The sequence below is a fragment of the Pseudoliparis swirei genome, chromosome 13 (genome assembly GCF_029220125.1).
Source record: "Pseudoliparis swirei isolate HS2019 ecotype Mariana Trench chromosome 13, NWPU_hadal_v1, whole genome shotgun sequence".
Taxonomy (NCBI): domain Eukaryota; kingdom Metazoa; phylum Chordata; class Actinopteri; order Perciformes; family Liparidae; genus Pseudoliparis; species Pseudoliparis swirei.
Genome location: NC_079400.1, coordinates 156,030 through 182,476, shown reverse-complemented (window position 1 = coordinate 182,476; position 26,447 = coordinate 156,030). Strand labels below are relative to the sequence as shown.

At 45.3% G+C, this 26,447-nt stretch overlaps 1 protein-coding gene across 5 annotated transcripts in view; it reads right to left on the bottom strand.

Annotated features, from left to right (window-relative positions):
- The window catches only part of tab2 (TGF-beta activated kinase 1 (MAP3K7) binding protein 2), a 60,965-nt gene extending 38,310 nt beyond the window's left edge, over positions 1–22,655 (bottom strand). For 3 of the 5 annotated variants that reach the window (XM_056429164.1, XM_056429169.1, XM_056429166.1), the window contains exon 1: positions 22,282–22,655. The gene's annotated coding sequence lies outside the window, so the exon portion shown is untranslated. The remainder of the gene's footprint in view (positions 1–22,281) is intronic. The other 2 variants (XM_056429168.1, XM_056429167.1) reach the window with 2 other exon arrangements.
- Between the last annotated feature and the right edge of the window lie 3,792 nt (positions 22,656–26,447).

The following is a 26,447-nucleotide window of genomic DNA, read 5'->3' as shown; positions in this document are numbered from 1 at the left end:
AGTTCGGACCAGCTTCGAAGAATGAAGGACATCTACATGGCCTGCTGCGAGTGAAGAAAAGAACACACAACTCTGATTGGTGAGAAATGATGTTGGCCAGGAGGTACAATCTGCCATTTTCAAAACGGTACTGGGCACTCAATACATTTCCAATCAAAACATTAATTGATCAAATTGATTTAAAGAAAAGTATGAATTTAGCCAACAGTTGAAGCTGTTTAGTGAGAGGCTGTACAACAATCTTCCACCTCTGTACAACGGCCGCCCCCCTGCTTGACTTTTGTTAGGGCAATTTGTGTCAGGACCACAGCCAGGGCTTAAAATAGAAACTGTAGCAACATGAAAAGAGCTATCGTAAACCACTACTCTTTCTGTATGGTTTCTTCTAAGAAAAATCTGAATAAAAAAAAGAAGGGGTGTGCCCAATCTACAAAGCAAAAATTAATAAGAGAAAAGCAAGCGCGAGCGTGAACAATGTGCAGCAGGTTTCTTTTCCTTACGTTGTGGAAACATTCATTGCCAGCTGACATGCCCCAACACAGACTCACTGAGCAAGTATAGTATAGTATCTATAACCTATAGTTTTCCAAATCAACTCCCAGAAAAGATAGGTTATACGATAGAGGGTTCTTTTTTTTTCAGGCCATAAAAACATTCAGCAAACACAGCGGTATCCAAACCACAAGACCGTACTCTAACACCGTATTGGGGTCGCAAGCGTGGAAGGGGGCAACCACTTTACTAACTGTTGGCATTCATTGCAGGTGGGGCGTTATTCTTCCAACTCCTGCCACGAGCCAAGAGGAGGGTGGAGATTTTTACCCAACCAATCAGAGCCAAGAAAATGGGAGAAACAACTTTACATATAGCAGAGCAGCACAAAGTCAGCTAAGTCCAGCAGCAGGGCCCTGACCTGATCAAACACCACACTGCTATTGTCTTTCTGTATTGTTATTTATTATTCCCGTCTCTGCACGTTCGGGTGGATTGTATTTGGCCTCTGGGACTGCTTCTCGTTCTGTCCGGAGAATACCCTTCAGATCTTCATCCAAAGCAACACGTTGAAACAACAAGGTGTGGGGAGCAAATAATGTGAAACGCAGAAAACAGGATGCGCACGAGACAGTTTGACGAGCAGCAGGAAGGGGCGTGTCCAGACAGATAAAGACATTTCCTGTCTTCTGAGAAGGTTGACAGATTCCGTGACACGGACTCAAGTCACAAACAAATGCCCCGGGTCAACCTATTTCTCTAAACCAAGCAGTCGGCCTAACATTTCACTGAACCTGATGATACCTGTCCATTCGGTCATCTTTTCCAATCACTATACGAACAATTCACGAAACAAACAAAGGGAAATAAGTCATGGCTTTTACTTTTTCTTTTGTTTCTTTTATTTTCCACTTCAAACGGGCAGATATGGCCAAATACAGATACGTGTGTTTTGCTTATGGCCTAAGGGTCCCACTTGAAAGATGGCATTATATGTAAATGTGGGATTTAAATCTGGGAGTTTAAAATAAACATGCAACAAAAAGAACAGGCAGAAATGGTAAAATATACAGCAGTACTTTCTCTCAATGTAGCCTAGTTGACATTTAGAATGTTCAATGTACATACAGTAAAATGTATTAGAAATATGTGCATCCCATATTCTAGTTTATATCCTAAAAAATCCCACGGGCCATATAAAAACCACCAAAAGTCCAGATCAGAACTTGGAGAGACGCACACACACGCACACGTGCACAAGCACACACAGACTAAACAGAGAAAAGACGCACATTCCCACATTGCAGAGAATGTTTGCTTGATTAAAGAGTTAAATAATTATTTGATAATTATAGTTATCTGTTGTTCAACAAATTAACTCATTGTTCAAACTCAAATTCCTTCTACACAATGGTCAGACTACTATAAGTGGCTGTTGACAGATTGCTAGTAGATATTTAATAGGGATGCTCCGATCTGATCGGCGGCGATCCATATCGGCCGATATTCCCATTATCGGTTTTGATCGGCGTTCTCAAAACGGCCGATCAAATTTGGTCGATCAGATGACATAAAATCTGCGAGAACTACTGTCAGACTTTTCAATAAAACGTTAGAGATAGGCATTTCAAGCCGCCAATGGTAAGAAATGATTCTTTAAAAAAAAAAGAAGCTTGTGTTGTAAAGCACGCGGCCGGAGCCCACGAGCCACCTTCCCTCCGAGCCTTTCCAAGCCGACCTAGAGCCGGTCGCCGCGCACCGCAACGGAGAAAATGCGCCCGGCGAGGGCCTGCCGACAGAGTGCAGAGGTCCCAGGGGATCCCCACGGACCGAGCGGCGTCCCTGTCCCGCCGATTTGAATCCCCTGAGCAGACTGCGTGGGCCCCACTCGTTTACCTCTCAACGGTTTCGCGCCCTGTTGAACTCTCTCTTCAAAGTTATTTTCAACTTTCCCTTAAGGTACTTGTCGACTATCCGTCTCGTGCCGGTATTTAGCCTGAGATGGAGTTTACCACCCACTTTGGGCTGCATTCCCAAGCAACGCGACTCCGAGAAGACCGGACCCCGGCGTCACGGGGCCGTTACCGGCCTCACGCCGCCGCTACTGAGGGAATCCTTGTTCGTTTCTTTTCCTCCGCTGAGTAACATGCTTAAATTCAGGGGGTTGTCTCGTCTGATCTGAGGTCGTGGTCGAATGAGGCGCCGCCCCGGAGGACGGCAGTGTGGCTCTAGCTCCGGCATGGGAGCAGAGGCTCACGCCATCTGGTTCGTCGGGTACCCCGCCGTGGCGGAGGAAGGTCCCGGCCGAATCCCACCCTCATCTCCCCCGATCACCAACCAGGGGCCCCGACTGACGCTCCCATGAACTCGGACGCTTGACGCGGGCATCACAGGAGATGGTCGAGTCCACCGGCAGCCGCGCCCGCACGAACAGGCACAGAGGGGCGCGCCCGCCCGTCCCTCCCCCTGCGAAGAGGCAGTGACGAGCAGGGGGGCGAGAAGAGGTTTACGGCCAGAGGGGCGAGACCGACAAGGGCCTACGCACTGCACCGGGCATCCCGACGGTCTGCATTTAGGGGTTCTACACTGGAATGTTGCACGTTCCCTGCAATAAAACATGGTTGTCAATTCATGATACTCTCTCGTCTCGTAAATTAAATACTTAAAATCCCAAACCAATGTTGTTAAGAATAATTCATTTCATAAATAATGCTACACAATAAATAGAATGCTTCAATCGACACCGTGATCGGTATTATCGGATCGGCAGATACTGATTTCAGTGATCGGTGATTGGTGATCCGCACCAAAAAACCTGATCGGAGCATCTCTAATATTTAATTCTGTAGTCAGATATATTACCACGCAGAGAATAAAAAAAATGTAATATGTTAATCATGAGCAATTAAGGAATCCAGCGGTATGAACTCAAAACGAGGCATGTACCAGCAGCATAATTTCCAATGAAGAACATAGGTGGAAGCCAATGAGCTTGAATGCCATTTGAAAAATACAACTGTTGGTCAATTTAGGTTAAGGCCGGTCCGTTTGTTGACTCTGCCAGAGGTTTTGGCAGTTAGCCGTCAATCACCCAAAGGACCGACGCTGCCTTCATGTGTTTGTCCAAGGCTCTCATTTACCAGCTGTCAAGTAGTAATCATGCAGCCACTGTGTTCTCCTTCTGAGTCACAAACACAGAGGATTTCGAGGGCAAACAGCAGCTCAGGGACGGAAACAGGCCGCTGTTCTTACTTTAAACTAGCATTCTGTTAATATGAGTGTTCAGACGAGTAAAGCAAGATTCAGACACTTGTACGTGTGTGTGACCTAAAAAGGGAACACTTGTGTTCAACTTCTACAGTGTCCACTTGCATTTAAAGTGTATCCAGTGTGGGGGGGGGGGGGGGAGGTACTGAACTGTGCATACTGATCACACAGGGGAGCTCCCCCCCACCCCAATTCAGTCCACAACAACGAGTCATACAGTGACTCATTGACATGTGACAAAGTGAACCTGCTGGCTGCTACTAAAAACAACTGAATACCAGCTGAGTTGTTGAGTGGGAGAGATCGTCGTCCAAACGGCCTGTGAACTACATCCACCTGTTACAAAACCCTCCACGTCTGTTCAAGTTTACCAAACCGAATGTCTGGTCCTTGTTCCTACTTGGAACACAACTGCCCTTTTTTTTTTGTTATGTGAAAACCGATCCGATACCAGTGAGGGCTGGAAACACATGGGATTGCAGCGGGGTATTGGGCTAAAAAAAGGTTCAGAAACAGATTTTCCACGAGGAGTTTGTAAGCGTTGCTGGCCAGCTGTGTGGCACCAGATTCCTCCGCTCCATGAGTCACAATCACGGATCACTTGTCTGTTCCAGAGCCGCGGTTACAACTAGGGATGCACCGATCTGATCGGCGCCGATCCATATCGGCCGATATTCCCATTATCGGTTTTGATCGGCGTTCTCAAAACGGCCGATCAAAACGGCCGATCAGATGACGTAACAGAGTTACGGCAGAGTGCAGAGGTCCACGAGGGGATCCTCACGCACCGAGCGGCGTCCCCGTCCCCCGAGTTGAATCACTGGGTCAACTCACTGGGTCAGCTCAGCCGACACTCACATGTCTGTGCTCCTATAGACTGATGCTGACGGTAAACGCATTCGATCGGAAGCGCGTGAGGGTTTTGATAAAGTTAGCGGAAGGATTTACATGAAAACATCCGGTTTTGCAAAGTTAGCGGAAAGAACCACGTGAAACAACATCCGTTTTTCAAAATAAGATGTCGACAAATCAAACACTAACATATAAAAGTAAACAATGAACTGATTTTGTATCTTTATAGATCGTTTAAGATTTAGCTTAAATTATGCTAACATTAAAACATTTTTACTGTACCAAGGAAGAGTTTATAAAAATAAGTCAGACTTTTGTATGTTAAAAAAAGTCCTGTAAATAGATTTCCCCAAGAGTTCAAGGAAATGAATAATGCAGATGTGTTCCATACATATCTGAAATCCCCGACAATAGCAATCAAACAATTTTAATGTATTAATTAGGACATTTTTCAAAGTAAAAGTCCTAAATGTTTAAAGAAATCGGTAATTACTTTAATGTTTGAGTTGCTTTATATATGTATTTCCTCATAGTCCTAGGCAATAATGCTACACAATAAATAGAATGCTTCAATCGACACCGTGATCTGTGATCGGTATTATCGGATCGGCAGATACTGATTTCAGTGATCGGTGATCGGTATTATCGGTGATCGGCAGATACTGATTTCAGTGATTGGTGATCGGTGATCGGCACCAAAAACCTGATCGGTGCATCTCTAGTTACAACATATCGGACCACTTCTAGTGCCCTCGGCCTCGTTACGGGTTGCTTAAGCCCGGGAATTCATTGGGGTTATGTTTAGCTTGGCATCGAACGCATACAAATCAGGATCTGACAGAAGTTATCAGTTGAAGCTTTAGCACAGTAGTAAGTGTTTAAAATCACATCAGCAATGATGGACCAATGAAGGTGGAGGAATTGAGCCGTTCTCTTGAAATAAATTGAATTTTTTGTGGTTGTTAAAAAAAGAAAAAAAAGAAAAATAAGTCTCATATTATTGAATCAAATGAAAGGCTAGATGTCAGATTCAGGGGGAAATGGTGCAGTATATTTTCTATTGAAAGATGACGATGCATACAGATTATTTTGTTATAGCAGCTGGCTCTTGACAATTGTTCTACCAGCATGTCCCAAAAAATATTTTAAATAGTTCAGAAGTCAGTGTAAACCATTAAAGATTCTAAAAATATTCCTTGTTCTATATTTCACACTACGATGGTTAAACTGTAATTAATCCGCTGTTTACATGCGTGCCAATGCGTACGGATTGCCCCCCTAAATGTTCATAGCTACCTGGTGTGTAGCTTGGTGCCTTAAACAACCTCCTATGCCTCGTCCTTGCGATAACAAAGCCACATACAAAATTCCATGAATACCAGACATAACTCCCATGTCAAGCCTATTGTACAGCCCCACACACACACACGCATAAACACACACACAGTGAAATAACTTATGTCAATGGTCTGAAAAGATTTTAGTTTAAGTCATTTCTGAAGCAGAAATGCCAAAGTGTGATATTAGAAATAATAAATATAAATGATTCAACTCAGAAATAATGAGCTGATCAATCAATAAAAACAAAATATAAGTACACTTTTTGGAAATGTCATACATTTTCAACCATATAGTTTTATACTAAATATTTGTTGTCGTGATTTAAAAAGTTAAACATTCATTTACGTTACATGCGTACTTGACCTCTCAACATATACAGCTTACTACTGTTCAAGTAGCTCCCTAAGTGCCTTGCTCAACGGCATCTCCACTTCAGCTACCGATGCAGGCAAAAGCATTTTCTCCTCCACTTCCACCTCACAGAGCCAGCTGGCCCGGGGATTCAAACAGGTGACCTTCCGGCCTCACTGTAGCCAGAGCTTTTCGGTGGCAGCGCTGTCTCTCAGCACTCACCGCGAGGCAATTGAACACGCCGAGACCGCCGGCACTCAGGCGCTCAGCGATGACACGCCAAGTATGCACCGGTCAAATCTTCACCCTTTATTGCCTTGCGAAATGCACTTACTGTATGTCATCATGCTCTTTGAAGCCCACAGACAGCGGGACATTAACAGCACTTCTGTCTTTGGTCAGCTCATTCCATCAGTTCACTCCACCGCTCAGGGTGTTATCGGGGCCTTACACAAAGAAAGAGAGAGAAAAGGCCTCTATGCAGCAGTTTAACCAGAACCTCCGACAAATCCTCATTACAGAAGCTGCATACCATTTTTGGTTTAGGAAAAAATAGGGCAATGAGTACTTACAATATGTTAGTTTTTAAGAACCTATATGAAATGGTTAGATATTGAGGTAAACAGATTTTTCGAATCTATCTGAAGTCCGTTTCAAGTGGTAGTGGCCCCTACCATGACATGAGTAAGGCCTCATAACCCAAGACTACATATCGGTGCTGCTGGATGTCGATGCGTTCAGGCTGCAGTGTGTTGCTGGACGGTCCTGTGTGCTTGGCCGAGGAGGAAAAACCCTCCGCTGGAAATGCTTCCCGCAGCTGTTAGGAGTATCATTCTCCACTTTGAGGCCAACCAAAAGACAAATAGCAGCCAGGTCACGTGACTCCTCTGCTGGCTAGAGATGTCATTCGGTCTCATTCCAACCCTTTCAAAACATTAAAGTCATGCTCGCCTCCCTCTGTGAGCCCCCCTTCTCACCTACATGGGGGTAAAGTGACTCGTCATCCAACTCCTGTCATATCATCACAACGATCAAAAGTTGTCAGTCTTGTGTGCTATTGAAGATGATAAGTCTGACCCTGTATTAAATGTGTCTGAGAGCATTTCTCTCTGCAACCCCATTGCTATGTTGTAGTCACATTAACAAATCAGATCATTCAAGCTGGAGATGTTGGTCTACACAAAAATACCCCACACACAATTTGGTTTTCAAAAATGCATTATTTTCCTTAGTCTTGAATAAGGTTTTAGAAGTTTGTATCTGAAATGTGTGGCGGTCCACTGTGAAGCAAACAAGTTGTAAACGCTAAAGGAGATTTCAAGGGCGGTTGAATGTGTCTTCCAAAAGAAAGTATGGCCTGCAAAGTGAGACCTGGAAGCCAGATATGTCAGCACCTGCCCGAGAGCTTGTTGAGTCACTGATCAACAACCTGAGTTTGCACAGCGTAGCAGTAGAAGTTATACGTGCTGCCAATTTTAGTACATTTTAAGAGGCTCAATCTAACAATAAATCATCAATCAATCATCCACATTCTATACTGCAGGATGGGCAGGTTTTATGTTTGCATGCGCAGCTCTCGTTTCCAACACACCAAGGCTGGCCCATGCGTGGAGGTGCTGTGTGTGTGTGTGTGTGTGTGGTGTGTGTTTGTGTGTGTGCACGTGCACATGCAAGTGCATGTGTAGAGGTAGTAATCGGCCATGCTTAATGCAGCCGATAGAGGACAGGAGGGTTTTCTGTAGAAAGGCACCGACAGGTGTTCCTCGGAGGATGCCAGAGCCAGACTGGACTGACACGCTGCATAGGCAGCAGCAGCCAAACAACACACACGCACGCACGCACACACGCACCAGAACCCAGGAATACTAGAGAACAACTCTGTTGTGACATCTCTCACCAGGAGCGGAGGCAGATCGGTGGGATTGAGAGGCCAAAGGGCACCATGGAAGAGAGAGAGATAGGAAAAGGGTATGGGGTGAGGAGAACGGCGTGGACTTAGCTAACCCAGGGATATCCCTGAACTAAGCTCTCCGCTCTCTGTGGGTCTCTGTGGAATCAGTGACTGAGAACAGGGAAATTATCAGGAACATTTCAAACCAAAATGGAGACTGTGGACAACCGGGAGGAAGTAAAAAAGCCCACGTCCTCTTGGTTTCCAGTTTAACAAGCTTTTACCCAACATGCTCCTTCCTCCCTTCATAAATTGTTTTTAATCATAAAACATCTTTGCATGTGAGGATGAAGGCCCCACAAACTTTACTTGTGCGTATGTTTGCAGTGTGCTGTTGTGCAATCTCCAGTGGTAAGAGGGGGAGTTGGGGGGGAGCTCAGGTGGTTATATCCGAAATGCAAAAGGTTGCATAACACATGGCAAATATAGGGTCTTCATTTAACTGAAAGAATTTAATGGAGACCCACACACAGGCAGTTGCCATTGGCAAAGCTACATTGAACCACAACAAAAAAGGCTGGGGTGGACTGCGTTGTCCACCACACCCTGACAATGTGTTTTCAGAGTGCGACAGCGAGGGGAGCAAGTGAGTGAGAGAGCCCGAGGCCCACGCCGTTACTGATAGGAGAACGGATCAAAGCCCTTTCTCTATCATTTGAGAGTTTAAAAAAAAACACAACCTGGGGGAGATGAAAGACCATCAGCAGAATGTGGGAGAAATGATGAAGGACAGAGCAGTCCCTGTATGGCATTTACAAACGGCACAAAATGAGACAAGCTCCTGCGGGGGAAGTGATGAGACGACCGCCTGTAATATCCATCACAAGGTAAAACAATACATATTTCTTGTCAGTGCACCAATACAGCAAAAGTCAAACTTCACCGTGTGTGTGAAAATGAAACCAAAATTAATTTCAAGTCAATGTCTCCGTCCCCACATGACGCTTTCATTTTAGCAGGTTGGAGCGCTTTAAAAGACGAGCAGCACAAAAACCAGGGACACAAAACCCCTCCGCAACCTCCCCCAAACCAATACGCAGGTTCAGGATGTTATGTGAGGTCTGGAAACGCTCCGGTGGAGATCAGTGCAGCCAGCGTAAAGTCAAGTATTTATTCCAGAGCAGAGAAAAGACAGAGAAAGAGAAACTGTAATAAAGATTTAAGGGAGGCAATAAGAGGACCACACCAAACCAGGCCATGACCCTTGCAGTGACAGGTACACCAATGGGGTTTAAGATGTCTTCACTCATCTCATCAGGTTGTCAATTCAAAATGCACGTCCTGTCACGTGCCGCGGAACTGTGTGGGCCAGTCGCTGCGTCTGCTCTTCTCCATGTCTCAGCACCGACAAAGGACCCTGCTTAACAAGGTTAGATTCTATATTTAAAAAGGAACTTGCAAACTATGGGGTAGTTTAGCTGCATTTACTTCCTGCATGTCTCTTTTTTATTAAGTTTTGTTTTATTATGGCACGATGCAGTTGGCCTCTGCGCTCCCAAAAGTGGCGACTGAAGCGGACTGAAGCGGACTGAAGCGGCTGGAGGCCAAATGTGAAAATGCAAATTGAGGTATTTCTCAGGGCAAAGCACTATGGTAGGAAGTGTTTGTGTTGCACATACACACACACACATATCCTGCTGCAGAGGTCACTGTGTGCACGACTCTGAAGGAGCACGACGGCCCATGATGACCTCTGAACCACCTTCCTGTGCGCCACCACTCGTGAAGCTGCGCTCGTAAAAGCAGGAACGGCGCTTGAGCGGCAGTGCGGTGGCGTGTTATGCTAGAAAAGGGCCCATAGATGTGTTAATGGAAGAGAAAGTCAACAAGCAGTTGGAGCGGACCCTTGCTCAACACATGATTGCTTGTTTGTGAACGGTCGAGGAAAAGTCACCACGTCCGAATGCTGTTTTCTGCTCCACTGTTTGTGGATCGTCTTAGCCAACAGAGCGATGTGGAGGGATAAGAAAAGGTGTGTGTTTGGATCGCCATCTGGAAAACGGGGAACCTTGCCACTGCAGCGAAGGTAGTGCATGCAGATGAACGTCAGCCAGATGATGCATAACAACTGCGGGAGTTTTTATTTCCATTTCGCTGGGACTTTAACCGATGATGTGGAACAATGAGACCGTTTAGTGATAAACTATGATGAGGAGTGAACATTAACTTTTAGTCGCGGGGATGTTAATAATTACATGTTTGACCGTTCACAGACAATAAGAAGAGATATTCGAAATATTTTGAAAAAAAGCTGACCAAAACTCAAGAGGAGCGAGTTGTCACTTAAAAAAGTTAACCGCTGGCCCACCTTAAAGAGATCAGCTTGAGAGGGAGTCGTTGTTAAGCCCTTTCATTAAAATCAGCAGAATGACAAGCAAGACACAGGAGCGCGACTTGGGTCTTGAGGAGTTAGAGCATTTATTTGTCTACCTTGCAAAGGTTTTGAAGGGACTTTAAAACCTATATATTTCAAATATATTGCCAAATGAACAGTCATCAAAAGTAATCCTAAACCCATATAATATGTTAATGTTGAAATACTTTTGTTTGTCAAACCTGGTTCCGGCACATGACGTGAACAGCACCGACGATACAAGTCCGCCAACAGGAAGTAAACATGTGTTTCTGCGAGGCTCAGCGTACTGCATGTTAATGTAAAGCTGTTGAGATGACATGTCCTTGCCATGCAGAATAAAGTGCAATGCAGAAGTACCGGTCTGCAGCTTCTCTTGAACAATAAATACAATACATTTTAAAAAAACAAGGGCAGCAATGAATGCTTCAAGCACAGCACTGATCACTAACCAAGCCCGAGTGTCCCAAGAGCTGCGCTGCTATTTTTACAAACATGACTGTTTAACACAACAGTGGTTCTGGTTCCAATTAGAACCCGACGAAGGAGCTCCACTATATTCCCTTAATTGACGGTTGTGCTAATATCCCATTTCATAGCAGTCAGTGCGTTTACATGATGGTATAATTCGAATCTTGCTTTAGTCGGATTATGCTATCTTTTGGGGGATCTGCTGTTTTCCCAATATACATGGCAGTGAGTAATTCGAATCATTGGCCGAAAGCATGTCATATCCGATACGATAGGTGGCGCTGTTTTCATTACAACTCGTGGTGATACAGCCATTTCCGCTTGACCTCTTCACCACCACCAACAACAACATTTCGAGAAAGATGGCGAACAGAGAGCAAGGCGAAGCTACATCCTTCTAATATTCTTCCATGGTGTTAATAGGAGTACAGCGAATGCAAATGGCGCTATTGGCTGAGTTGATAACGGAGAGAAGACGCCGTCGCCGAAGGTACACGGAGAATTTAATTTATCGTCTCTTTCGACTTCCGGGTGACGACATGGGAGGGAGGGAGGGAGGGAAGAGGGCGGCGGGATCTCGAGCATGCGCAAAGACGCAAAGTCCAGTTCCTAATCGAATTCACCGTTACATGCCGCGAGAGTCGAATTATCAACTGGATCGGACCGAGCTATCCAGGGGTGTTAATCGGATCGAAGTCGGACCGCACATAGTCTGACTAAGGTGTTTACATGAAACGGATAATTCGATTTCAGTCCGACTAAGCCAATAATTCGATTGCATGTAAACGCACTGAGTGTTTCTGCGAGGGGGAAAATTGAAAAGCACTTTATTAGCATGAAACACTGCTCTTTAATTATTCCGCTCAGTTCAAGCCCGATTGACAAGTGACAATTAAACTTGATCTCTATTTTGAGTTCACTGAACAATGCGCCAGCTTCGGTGTCGGTGATGTCGGGGTTAATGTCTCCATACCTAAACTAACGAATAGTGACAATTCAACTCAGTAATTCTTCCTCACTGTAATGCACATGTCGCATGCCGCTCACAAATAAACAAAAAAAGGGTGAACATGTGAATGTTTATTTCAATTCTGGTTGTGACGGCTGTGTTGCAATTCATGCAAATGTTTGCATTATGGAGGGAATATCGCTGATAAATGCTTAGCACCATGATGTTCAACAAATGGCACCAAGAGGCTGCCAGGTAAATCCCCCAGTTAACCGGGACATTTAACCCCCCCTCGCTTTTCTCATAAGGAGGATACTGTTGGTTGTTGCAGGGTGGCTCCCAAGCGTACCGAGTATGTGTGTGCCTGTGAAAATGTGAACCGAGAGAGTGCGTTTCACTGGTCTCCCGTTTGCTGATGCATGCAAACAAGAAAAACAACGAGAAGGTAGGCTGTAATAACGCCTGTGACGGGGGAGTGCGACGGACGGCCAACAGCGGCCCGTAAAAAGTTGAATCCCGACAGCCCGACAGCAAAGACTTACCTTTGCGTGGAAAAGTTTGAGAAAGCTTAAAGGCCTGGGAGCAGTTTACACACAAAAGCTAGAGTTACGACTAGAGCTTGGCAAATTGTAGGCTACAATAGCTCTGACAAATCAGGCAACAGCAGCAAGAGTGCACGCTCATTATCGCCTGGGTATCTTTCACACAACATGGGCAAGTTGAGCGTCGTCCCAGGCCACAGCCCTACAAAATGACTGGGATGGGGTCTTTTTGTCATGCAAACTGAATTACAATGACAACCGCAGTGTCATTTAGAGCCTTTCAATTGTTGTTTGAACATCTCAAACGAACCACTAAAATTAAATATACCGAAATGTCTGAAGCCGAGTTTATGCTCACTGTAGTGGCGCGAAAGCCAGAAAATGACGCAATCGTGCACCTACTAAACTTTTGGGACTTAAATAAAAGCACTTTTATGCGTATAGAGATCATACAAAGAAGACCAATTCCCTTTGTAATGCTTTATAAAACAGGAGGTCTTAGAAATCTTCATGCAAGTATATATTTGCGGATATTCAACCTTTGTTTTAGCTGAACAGTAATGGGCTGAGGAAATAGGAACATCACTGCTCTATTTTATAATCTTTATATTCTGACCCATAACTTCTTTCATCAGACATAACCTAATCTTCATACATCTCCATTACCTTATATGTATTACTTAATCGGTGGAAACTCTGCTGAATAAATACCAAACTTATGGATGGGTATGAAAGAGCCTCAATACCTCAAGATTCAAGATTCAAGATTCAAGATGTTTTATTTGTCACATACACACACAGGGTGTGCAGTGAAATGAAAGTGGCAATGCTCAGCAGGAATGTGCAAGGGCAACAAGTACACACTATTTACAATAAAAAACAACACAATATTTACAGTAAGTGTGTGTGTGTGTGTGTGTGTGTGTGTGTGTGTGTGCCTAAGAGGGGCAGTTGTGTGGGTCTATGTGGGGGTCCTGGTGAGGTCGGAGTTCACAGTCCTGATGGCCTGAGGAAAGAAACTCCGTCTCAGTCTCTCTGTTCTTGCAGCGTGACTACGGAGGCGCCTGCCTGACCGCAGCAGCTGAAACAGTCTGTTGTTGGGGTGGTGAGGATCCTTCATGATCCTGCCGGCTCTGGTTCTGCACCTCCTGGTGTACAAGTCCTGCAGGGTGGGAGTGTAGTTCCAATAGTGCGTTCAGCCGAACGCACTACTCTCTGCAGAGCCTTCCTGTCCTGAGCGGAGCAGTTGCCAAACCAGGCTGTGATGCTTCCTGTCAGGACGCTCTCTACAGCTCCAGAGTAGAAGGACTGAAGGATCCTCTGGGAAACTTTAAATTTCCTCAGCTGCCTGAGGTGGTAGAGGCGCTGCCTTGCCTTTCTCACCAGAGTGTCTGTGTTCGTTGACCATGTCAGATCCTCGGTGATGTGGACTCCCAGGTATTTATACCGCTCACCCTCTCCACAGTAGTCCCGTTAATCCCCAGTGGTGAGTACGTCCTCTGTTGTTGTACCCTCCTAAAGTCCACAATCAGCTCCTTAGTTTTGGTGACATTCATGATGAGGCTGTTGTCCTGGCACCAGAGTGACAGATCAGCAACTTCCTCCAGGTAGGCCTTCTCGTCGTTGTCGGAGATCAGGCCCACCACCACTGTGTCATCCGCAAACTTGATGATGGTGTTGAGCTGAACCTGGCCACACAGTCATGTGTGTACAGGGAGTACAGTAGGGGGCTGAGGACGCAACCCTGGGGATCCTGTGTTCAGGGTGAGGGATTTGGAGGTGTGTCTGCCCACCCTGACCACCTGTGGCCTGGCGGTCAGGAAGTCCAGGATCCAAGCACACAGAAGGGTGTTCAGTCACAGCTCAATCAGCTTGCCGGCCAGTCTGGAGGGACTATGGTGTTGAAAGCTGAACTATAATCAATGAACAGCAGTCTCACATAGCCCCCCCTCTGGCTGTCCAGATGAGAGAGTGTGGTGTGCAGTACCTGGGAGACAGCATCATCTGTGGATCTGTTTGGGCGATAAGCAAACTGCAGCGGGTCCATGGAGGAAGGGAGGAAGGCGCAGATGTAGTCCTTTATCAGCCTCTCAAAGCATTTCATGACCACCGAGGTGAGGGCCACGGTCGGTAGTCATTCATACATGCTGGAGAAGCATTCTTGGGCACAGGGACAATAGTGGATCTCTTGAAGCAGACGGGGACCACGGAGTCAGCCAAGGAGAGGTTGAATATTGTGGTGAACACTGGAGCTAGCTGATTAGCACAGGTCTTCAGTACTCGCCCAGATATGCCATCTGGACCTGCAGCTTTCCTGGTGTTCACCCTCAACAGAGCCCTCCTCACACTGTGCTCGGTCACAGAGAGTGTGTGTTCATCCCCAGCGGTAGAACTCACCTCGGCTACGCTTACGGTGTTGTTGTTAGCCGGCGAGCTAGCGCTGTTGTTGCTAGCCTCAAACCGTGCATAAAATGAGTTCAGGTCGTCCGCTAGGGATGCGTCGGCACTCACCATAGCGCGGGTCTGCTCTGGTAGTCTGTGATAGTCCGTAGCCCCTGCCATAGGCGCCTGGTGTCGCGCTGCTCCATCTGTGATTCCACTCTGTCTCGGTACCTCCTCTTGGCTTCCTTCACCGCCCTCCTCAGTCCATAGACCGCTGCCTTGTACTCGTCCATGTTGCCGGATACAAGACCGGAGTTATAGGCAGCAGTACGGGCGTTCACAGCTTCACGGATGGATCTATCAACCCACGGCTTTTGGTTAGGAAAGACCCTAACTTTTACCGTGGGGACGATGGTGTCCGCTAAGCGTTGCTATGAGGCTCATTGCTACTTCCAAAACTTCGCTGACGTCACTGGAACTGGATTGGATCATGTCCCAGTCGACGACACGCAGAGCGTCCTGTAGCTCAGCCTCTGATTGGTCAGACCACCGCTTCACGTTCCTCGTCACTACCGCTTCCCGCGCGATCTTTTGTCGGTACTCCGGAAGCAGAAAAATGGCGGCATGGTCTGATTTGCGTTAACGGAGGAGAGAGACAGCCTTGTAGCCTCTCTTAAATGGCGTATAGCAGTGGTCCAACGTTCTTACCCATCTGGTAGCACACGTAATGTGCTGGTGAAAGTTCGGCATTACTTTATTTAGGTATGCCCTGTTAAAGTCCCCAGCCACCACCACAGCCGTCGGGATACTTGTTCTGATGCCGACATAACACATCATGTAGGTCCGATAGTGCTACGTCGGTGTCCGCTTGTGGTGGAATGTAGACGGCTGTGGTGATGACCGAGCTGAACTCCCGGGAAGGTAGAATGGACGGCATGAGATCGTCAGATGTTCCAGGTTCGGCGAGCAGGAACGAGAAAGAGTCTTAATGTTCTTGGGGTCGCACCACATGTTGTTAGTCATGAAGCAAACCCCTCCACCCTTAGATTTACCAGACTCTTCCGTTCTGTCTGCACGGAAAACAGAGAAGGACTCGGTTGGGCATATGACTCGATCCGGCACCAGCGGGGTCAGCCATGTTTCCGTCAGACAAAAGATGTTACAGTCCCTCATGTCCCGTTGGAATCTGATCCTTGCCCTAACATCATCCATCTTATTTTCCAGAGACTGGACGTTAGCAAGAAGGATGCTGGGCAGAGGTGGACGGTGGGCTTGAACTCTCAGTCTGTTCCGAATTCCGCTCCGTTTCCCTCGATGTTTTCGTCGTCTCCCCGTAGTAGCGGCTCCACTGTTGTTGATGTGGTTCGCTCGTACGATCTCTGCCGGCCACGCTGGATCGATGGAAAAAGTGGACAAAAACCCTTGTTTTGCGCAAAAGTTTATGTCCAAAAGTGTGCTGTGGTCGTATGCTGTTAGTGCCGATGTGTTTGTGGCAAAGAAAACATTAAAAATAAACACAAAAACTAAAAGAGCGCACAATCTCCGCGGAGCTACCTCGATTAATGCAAATTTGGTCCACAGCAGGAGAATAACTGAGCTGTCCTTAAATGAAAATAGGAACAGAATATTTGTTTGTATTTTAGTTAACTGTTTACTCATTCTTTGATTGAGATAAATGTAATTATTATACTTTACGAAATATAAGCAGAGTTATACGTAACATAACAGCCACATTAAAAGGTCAACTAATCAGAAAGGGGCAGCTCAGGTTCACATTTGAGTATTACCACCCAACTATGTAGCTTCATGGAGCTTTTTTGCCTCATTTATCCACAGTGTTTCGATTTCATGGCCCACAAACTGATGTTTTCAGCAAACAAGCTTCAACAAACCAAATGTAGGCTACCTGCCTACTAGCACAGAATAGCATGGACAGACTAAGTTAAGAGACCAGATGAATAAGAAAGTCAAGCATATAACTGAAGCTTAAAGGTGAGGTAGGAATGGACACGAATGTGGCCAGGAACACAACCACGAACGAATGCTTTTGCAGTGTGCTCTGCATGTGTGAAACAGACAATTATGAAGTCAGGATTTGTCGAGGCTGTTCAATTGTCAGCTCTTGGAGGGGTTCTTCTGCCTTAAAGGGTACCTGTAGTGCAAAACAGCAACGTGCTACATCCATTCGGCGCATCAAATAAATCATATTTACCCCGCTGCTATTGTCAACAAGTCACGCATAGCCCGAGGATTTACATTTATTTGTCAAAATTCCGAATCCGTGGGCGCAGCCATTTTGCTAGTTATTTACTCCAGCTCAAAGCTAACTATGACGTAGGAACGTTGAAAGGAATTCAGCCAATCCGGAGCCACTTCTACACGCGTTGCTTCTTGGGATAGATCGGTGGCCTCAAACCAGTTCACGTCTGGAGTTCACGCCAAGATGGCGCAGTGCAAGGCGTTCGGTTGTCTCAATAATAAACGGAGTCACAAGACTAAAAAGTTCTTTTGCGTGCCCAAACCTACTACAGAGGAAAAGAAGGTGCTCGCGAAGAAGTGGCTGCACAATTTAGGAACCGGGCATACTTTTAAAACATTTACATTCAGAAAGAGGAAATATTAAAACGTATACTTGAAAACAATGTATTCTACTGACAAATAAATGTCTTTCCCTCTATCGTGAAACATTCGTAGCGAAGAATTACACAATCTATATGGTCAAAATCAATGGAGATACTGCGATAGTATGCGATAGTATGCAGGCAAATGTTAGGCCTCTCGCTTATGGGAGAATAAAGGTGAATATATTCAGAATATTAGTAATAATCACACCAACTCTGGTGATCGCAAATTAGCCTACATGAAGCAACTGGCTAACTTACCGATTTGACAGTTGTCCTCGGTGCAGGCCCCGAACATGTCGGCCGATCATTGCATCAATGAAAGACATCTCCAGCGCTGGCTTATGCGCGATGTAGCTATCAAGCTCACTCTTTGTGTGAAGCAGATGAGGTCTAATGACACTATATCATCGGACATAAGTTCGTGCTCTTTACAACAAATGCACTCTCTGTCTGTTTTTTGTGGCACACATTTCCCACAACTGCACCAAACGTCCGCCGACTTGCGTGCACGGTCCGCACGGTGAAGCATCTGTACCGGCGGTCCTTCGGCATCAACTTCATCTGAATCATCGCTATCATCGCTGTCACAATTCACTAAATGGGGATAGTCTGCTTTTAAAGGTTCAAACAAGTATCCAGTTGCTGAATCAGACAATCTTTCATCGTCCATATTCTCAATCTCTCAGCATTTGTTTGCGAGCGCTCGACGTTGTTTACATTGGTATCTGAACACATCCGCTGTGGCTGGCTGTCGCTCTATCAACGTTCCGACGTCACACCACCCGCGACATATTCAAGCTCCAGTGCACTGTCGCATGTCGGATTTGAGCACTTTGAACAGCCTAAACTACGTATTGTTATTGAATACTGGACCGTCAGTGCATGAATACACTTTAGAAACACATTATCTTTTGCTCTGGCTACATAGTGATTTGCACTACAGGTACCCTTTAAAGCCCCATAATGGAGTTTTTCCCTTGGAGCGCCCCCTTCAGTATTTAACGTTTACTTCAGTGTCGTAAATACCCCCTTCAGTATTTAACGTTTACTTCAGTGTCGTAAATACCCAGTTACGATAGATGCAGCCTCGCATACACTTGTATTGATGACCAGACGAAGTCAGAAACCAAGAAATGATGTCAACCGATAAGGTAAGAATATTCAAAGATTTTACATAAATATGACTGCATAGTTTTATTCATTGTGATATCGGAGATGAATGCTAACATAACCAAAAGAATGACAACATTTAGTTTAGATGAAATACCGATCGCATTTTCAGCCTATATACGTTGTTTTCTAAATGTTTGAATGTGGAGCCCGTGTGATCGAATACAATATTGTTGACAACACCAAAAAGCTACATATTCATAATTTACATTGGAACGTGTAATTCATTACAAGAGACTTCGCTTCGCCCTTATACTGTAGCTGCGAGCGTGGACTGGCACTATATGACATTGCGTAATCACTGCCAGAAAGCAGGTCGAAGTACATCCGCCCCGGATCGGGCGGCCCCAGAATCCTACATAGCGGAGTTATTTCCCCACAGACCCCCGATGGCAATGGCGGAGGCGCAAATCGCCATTTTAAAAGTCATTGTAGCGGCACAATTTTTTTCAAGTTGTTATTTTAAGGTACAATTGTTGCATAATGTTACTTTAAGGTGGCTATAATTCAAGAATACAAATAAATGAAAGGACCCATATCAGGTCAAAATAAAGCCTAATGATATAGAACTACACAGTGCTATAGCTAAGCAAACCTCAGATAATTTCATGCACGAGTCATCAGAATTGTAAACAATTTGCTAATGCCTCTCCAAACAGGAAAAGAAGAAGAAGAATGTACTGTGCAAAATGAACAAGCGCTGTGCGGGCGACAGCTAGAGGTGCATTGGACTGTGTAGCGTCAGCCCCGATGCGTGCAATTTAACCCCTGAACTGGAGAGGAGCGCGAGCAGCATGTGTAATGGAGGACTCCATTTAAAGCGGAGAAGTCGGGAGAGCTCGACCAGGGGAGGGGGCTTCAATGAGAGCCACACACACACACACACACACACACACACACACGGATCCTTCCCCTACCACCGACTGGCATTGCAGGTCCGTCTTTCATTGACACTTCTTTACTCCGATGTAAATGACGCACTGTTCTGCAGCCTCTTGTGTTCCAACACACAAAGTAAGCGAAAAGGTAATTCAATATTTTTTCCTGGGTTAAACTGACTCGAACAACAAATATTTGTGCTTCATCCAAACACACTCATGTGAAGTATTTATCCTTCCCTTTATGAGGGGGAGAAAAAAAATCATACAAAACTACTCACCACTACCCTTTGCTCAGATTGGGGATAAATTGTTGCGCAAACCTCAAATGATACATGAGGAAACAGGTTTTTCAGGAAAGGAGATTCGAGTGTTGGCACAAACCTCGCGACAGCATCGAGGCAGCTTAAGTAACAGTCGTGTGAGCTTGTATCTATAATCTGCGCTCACTCGCTTTCAGTCGCGTTGATTCAGCCAATTAGCATATGCCAAGTGACGCCCAAACAACGGGCCTGCTGTTCTGTACAAGTGACGGATCCTCACCTAAAAGCCCTGATTGAGCACTTATCACACAGGCGCTGAGCATTTGTTATGGAGTCTCCAAAGAGTGGCAAATCAGTGAGGCCTCCTAGCAATATATTTGCCCTGCTACAGGCACACATGGTTTCAGTTAGGGGTCTGCACCTATAAACAGTTGGCCATGGCGGCTTATTGGTCAGGAAGTGCAATGTTGACTGCAAGTCAAGACAGGCACAAGCTGCTAATGAACGATATACACTCCAAACGGTCTGGCTGCGATGAAAACACGGTTTGGATTGGAGATGTTTAGATACCGACGGAGAAGTGATTCGGTGCTCTTTACCGTTTGTAAATAAGCACAAAGCAAATGGAGAAGCCAGTCGAAGCCTCGATTATTCCTTTTTTTTTAAAGCACAGTGGGGTTGTTTGATCACATAGAGTATCGTTATTGGTGTTCCGAAGTTTAATTCACATTTCTTTGCTGCCAGGTTTAGAATAAAAAAAGACTAAATGGACAAAGGTCAATCAGCTGCCAAAGCGGCTGGCGAAGCAGACTTTCCAGCCACAAACAACACATTGCATCCTTTGACTGGTGGCTGACCTAAACATGAAGATTGCCCTTGACGACACAACGTGGAAAAACAGGATTCCCAACGCTCCCAGAGGGGTTCTCGCTGCACCTAGCAGAGCACCTAGATGGACGAAATTTGTTTTAATCACAGAATGTGAGAAACTAAATGTTAAATAAGAAATCCATATCATATTTGGGTAACCAGAAAGAGACAAAGGCAGGAAAACTATGTCAAAAGATCTTCTGCGATACCACAGGTGACTTTTTTGGGTGACATCTTTTTTTAATCACTCAACCATGTTCTGCTGTCAAAACTTTGAAACAACTTCAATGTCTCCGGTTTCCCCAATTACCCATCTCTTGGGCTGACAAACACTTAGAAATAGGTAAACTCCTGCAACCTGGGGCCTCCCAGCCCATCCGGTTACATATAGTAGCTTCAACACAATACATCTGTCAGGGAATAAAAAAATAAATCATAAGCGGGTAAACTTTACCAAGCACACATAGAAACCACAACAACAACTGAGCTGTCATTTTGTCTGTCAAAAGGCTCAGACCCTCTAATCCCCCCCTTACAAGTTGTTTTTAACTATACCAGGAACATCTAATCCAGGAGGTACAATGTGATAAAGTTATTAAAACAAGTGAAGTGACTTTTAGTGACACTAAAAAAAAAAATTAAACACACAATGTGTCAGTTTCGTCTCCGTTAGTTTAAGCCCCCACCCATGCTCCCCGGTCCACATTGTCTTATTATGAAAACGAGAGCAAACGTACAGTGAAACACACATGAGCTAGCCGACATGTATGAGACGTTCAGGGACGCCGACATGTATGAGACGTTCAGGGACGCCGACATGTATGAGATGCTCAATGACGCACAACTTCACACAACTGTTAACGTAAGGTTAACGTTGCCCGAGTTATTAGAACGTTTCCACGTTACACATATACAAAACAATACATAGTCTCAGTGTTATAACGTAGGGCATAACAATAGTAATAGCGGAGGTGTAACGGCTTCATTCTGAGGCTTGTTGGAGATTCTACAAAACGATCCGTATCGGAGTTGAAGTGAAGCAACCGCGCTCTGATTTCACGTTTCCATCCACAAGTCCTGCGACGTTTCATAGGCTAGTTAGCCCAGTGGAAAAAAAACATGTCGCGTCCGCCAGTGGTGCGCTAAAGCAACAAAAAGACCCGTAACGTCTGTTCACATATATCCACATTAAAGCAGACTCAGGGGGGGGGGGATTTGCCAACTCCGTCAAGGCGGCAGCAGCCTCTAAACACGTCCCAGTTAGCTCGCGCTACCTCAGCTAGCTTCTGTCTGGAGACAAAAAAAACTTTTTCCTAATCTGAAAATTTAGTTTCCCCCCCCCCCCCCCGCCTCACTCACCCTAGTACATTTTCTTTCAAATTGAACGCGGCGGCGTATCAAACCGTCTATCGCACGAGACGCTGAAATGCTTTTTATGTTGTTCCATTTCACAGTGCCGCAATTAAAACACGGCTTTCTTCCGGCTGCAAAAGCCTTAGTGTAACTTAACTTTGGTGGCACGTACCTTTCCGTCTCCGCCACCGCTGCCGCTCCCTGGGCCGCCTTCTACACCCGAGACCGCCGCCGGACCTCCGCAGGGCCACGGAGCTGGGAGAAGATAAGCCGAGAGGAGTCCAGCTACTTGCAGGAAGACGAAGATCCAACTGCGCCGAGGCCCCGGGCCTTGAGTGTCCTCGAAATAGCGTTTAGGGGAGGGATACTGAGCCTCAGCTCTCCGGCGTCTAACAGAGACTCGGGAACAACTTTTTGACAGCTCCTCTTCTTCAGCCCCCCCTCCCCTCGACAGCCCTTCACTTTTCTCTTTTTCCTCACTTCCAGCAGATACGAATCAAAATACTGTCACAGAATATGGCGGCTGCATATGCAAGCTACTATCGCGAGAGGAAGAGCTGTTTTTTCTCTCTCTTCCTCCTCCTCCTCCTCCTACTCCTCCTCCTCCTTCTTCTTCTTCTTCTTCTTCTTTATAAGGGAGGAGAGATTGAGATTGCAATTGAGATTGCAAACAAATACTGAGCTGAGCACCCTGTTGCTGCAGAAGATGCTGGATGAAATGAAAAAACAAATAAAAGATAAGGTTTTTGGAATGAATACCTTGCTGCTTCGGTACGACCATTCAAATGGGACCATAATGTCAATTAAATAGGAGACATTACTGATCTAGCTGAAGGGCTGATCCAGTGAAATAACATGTTAAGCAAAAAAAGGAATCCCTATTTTAATCAGTAACCCCCTTAGCACATTCTTACAGCTGGATTTGTATTTATTTTGTTCACACCACTGTTATTCACATTGACATGCATTCAAGTGCTGTAGGCAGGAATTAACTGGGAACGTCTCCCTCCCAAAAACACGTGTGAGAAAGCAGCCTCCTGTTATCACTTAGTGACACCTTGCAGATTCCGTATATTTGACCAAATTATATTTTAGTGTATGGGGTAGGCTATGAACACTTCCCCACAGCGAAGAAAGCGGTGCTTGTCATGCTCGAGTGTGAAACACTAAGTCGTCTCGTTTACAGCGACGCATTTAGAGAATTTGACCATGAGCCTTCTCAGAGCTCCTGTATTTCGTGGAGAGAGGAGATTGGTTGGTTACCCGTGAGTGTTCCCTGATTTAAAATGAATGTTGTTTCTTCGGTGGCGATGCCGACATGCATTCCGAGCACGGTTGCCTACAAAAGCCGTTCAAACTCAATTCAACTTTCGTCAAAGTTTCGCCAAGACATCGGAGAAGCCACCGTCCACCCTCTAAAAAAAACGTCCCAGCGGGTTAGGATTCATCCTCTGGGAAACATGAATGTCATGGCAACCTGTCCAATAGCTGCTGGAGCAAAGTGGTGGACTGAGACTTTAAAAAACACACGTTTCAATTGCTCCCCGACGGACCAAGTGGTCGAACAAAGTGCTCACTCTTTTAGTCTCGCCTTCCTCAACACTCGTGCACTGCAGAGAGTGCAGGCAGCAAGTCCTGCACATTGTTTAAATGTTGGATTGGCTTGATAACGTTTTGATTATTGTGCACAGTTATTTATTATAATTTGTTTTCCAGTCTCGCTTTACCATCGTCTGTTTTCAGGGCTAATCGAGCCCCGGTCGCCGACGCACTTTGTGGGTGCAAGCCAGGTGTTTTCACACCTGTAAAGTGAATACTCCTTCACTCTGGTGATTCATACCTTTTTTTATTCTATCACAGTTGTATTTGTATTTTATGAAAAAAAGGGCAAGTAGCTATTGAAATGATGGTGAACGTTAAACCTGCTAAACACCGGCTGATGTTGCTTATGAGATGTGGTTGTCTGGTTGAAAGCAACAACACTCTATCAGCCTGATGGATCATGGCGGTATGGATCGTGACGTGGTCCATGACTATTACCAACTATTCATACACTCTGTCATACTCATTGACTCTGTAATGATTCATTCATACACATGGCATCTATTGCACCTGTCCATCCGGGGGGAGAGAGCCTCCTCTGTGGCTTTCCAGAAGGTTTCTTCCCTTTTTCCCCTATAGGTTTTTTGGGGGGAGTTTTTCCTGATCTGATGTGAGGTTCTGGGACAGGGATGTCTATGTGTACAGATTGTAAAGCCCTCTGAGTCACATTTGTGATTTGTGAGAATGGGCTATACAAAATAAACTGAATTGAATTGAACAACAAAAAAGCTTTAAGTGGATTTTAAGTTAGTGGATTTTCTTTCTTGTAAAAAATACAGAGATCAAACATTAACTGACATTTGTTTTTCGTTTACATTTTTCTCACATATTACAGTTAAAATACATGTTGTAGCAGTTCTGTGGAAATCTGGTGCAAATGAGATCCGACTTTGAGTTGAAGCGCCATCACAGTGGCCCTCCAGTGGTGACATGTCATGTAATACCATAAAAGCATGTTTTTGGTAATAAATAGGGGTTCCTCCAGAATTATGGGATTGGTATCAGTTAAAGTGGTTTTGATGTTGCATCAAAAGAGGTCGAGTGTTTTTCTGCCTACCATGTTCCTCTAAGAAGAACCCTTCAGTTCCCCAAATTAGACACTATTATTTTCTTTCATCATCAACCGTTGACGCATTTTCTTTTCCTTTTTTTTCTTCCCTTTATGACATTCTTTAATTGCTTCTTGTCGCGAGGACCCCGTAGTGAGAGAACACACGCTTTGTCGGAACTCTTCTGGAAAAAAGAAGAACGATGCATAGCTCTTCACCGACCTGAGTTGGGAAAAACACACATGGCGTCTCGTCTGTCGGTGTAATGCTGCAGGACCCTGATCCCTTTGACTCAGGGTTTGGAGCCCCGGAGGAAGCTGACATCCCATTCAGTGCAAGCAGGCTAAACTGACAGTGCAGCCTGTTATCCTCTGTGTCCAGAGTATTCATCCCTTTGCACAATGCCTCACACACTTTTGGGCATTATGCGTTAGGCCATGAATCAGCCAAAAAAACAAAAGGCAGTGGAATTAAAATTCTCAAGTATTTCCAGTGACTGAACCTCGTGAATCTGGTTGCAGTTACTTAATTTTTTGCTCAAATTTTACTAGATGCTGAACAAGGGGAAGTAGTACTCCTGCCCCCAAATCCCCCCCCCCCCCCCCCACACACATATAGACACAATATTACAATTGCGCAGCAGAGGTATCAGACATTAAAAAATATATTATTAAAAAACTGCTGTTGTGCTTCAGTGCTCCAGCTGGCCCACCACACTCCTCAGATAGAAGCGCCGGGCCACCCACATTCTTGGCATGGAAAGAGGCCCGTTTCTCACGGTCCAAGGACAGCTAGTCATGGGTCAGCAGTTTAGATTGAGCTCTGCAGCTTGCTCCTCTGGTCATTATTTCCCTCTTAAAGCAAACTTTAACTGTGCTCGTCCCGCCGGCCACATGCACCCCGTGCTAACAAGCAGAAAGCAGGGAGTTACAAAAGTGACGTATGAAAACATTGATTTATGTTTCTTTTTTTGTACACTGACTTGGCTTTAACCATCCATACCCAGGGTGATCAAAAACTATCCCAAAACTATGAATAATTACTATAATAATCACCATGTTTATGAAAAACATTTTAGACTTGTACATTTCGATATATAAATTGTGTCATATACTATGTCTATTGTCTAATTTGATATTCAAGATTCCTTTAGAAAAAATGCGAACGAGAGAGACTTCAAGCCTTTTGATTCAGATTATTATCTTCAGTTGTATCAAATGCTGCAGTCCAGTCTGATGGCACTTCAAAGAGAAGGAAAGTCCTCTGGATATAATAAAGCCTTGCACATGCTAAGAACTGTCATGGTAATCACGTGGCCGTTCATCAAAGATCCAGGAGAAGAGTTTATTCCTGAGAGGCAATTGTAACGTCAAGGTCTGTGGAGTGTAGGCATTGAGTTGCGGTTGGATGCTGCTCTGAGGACTCACTGGGAGTGAGTGGTGCGATGGCGGCGCTCCAGACACCAATCTCCTACCCTTAAGGTCAAACTGACACTCCGCGGCTGAGCTGGCCACTTTACCGCCTAGAGCTGCGGTGGATTGAAAGGACGTGTGGAGCTCAGCGATTGGTGGTCGAAAAAAAGCAAAGATGGCGACCGGTACACCGATGACATTGGAGAGTGTTGGATATGAGGAAGTTAGGGATGGAGGGAGTTTTGAGATTTACCACCATCATTATGGAAACTTTT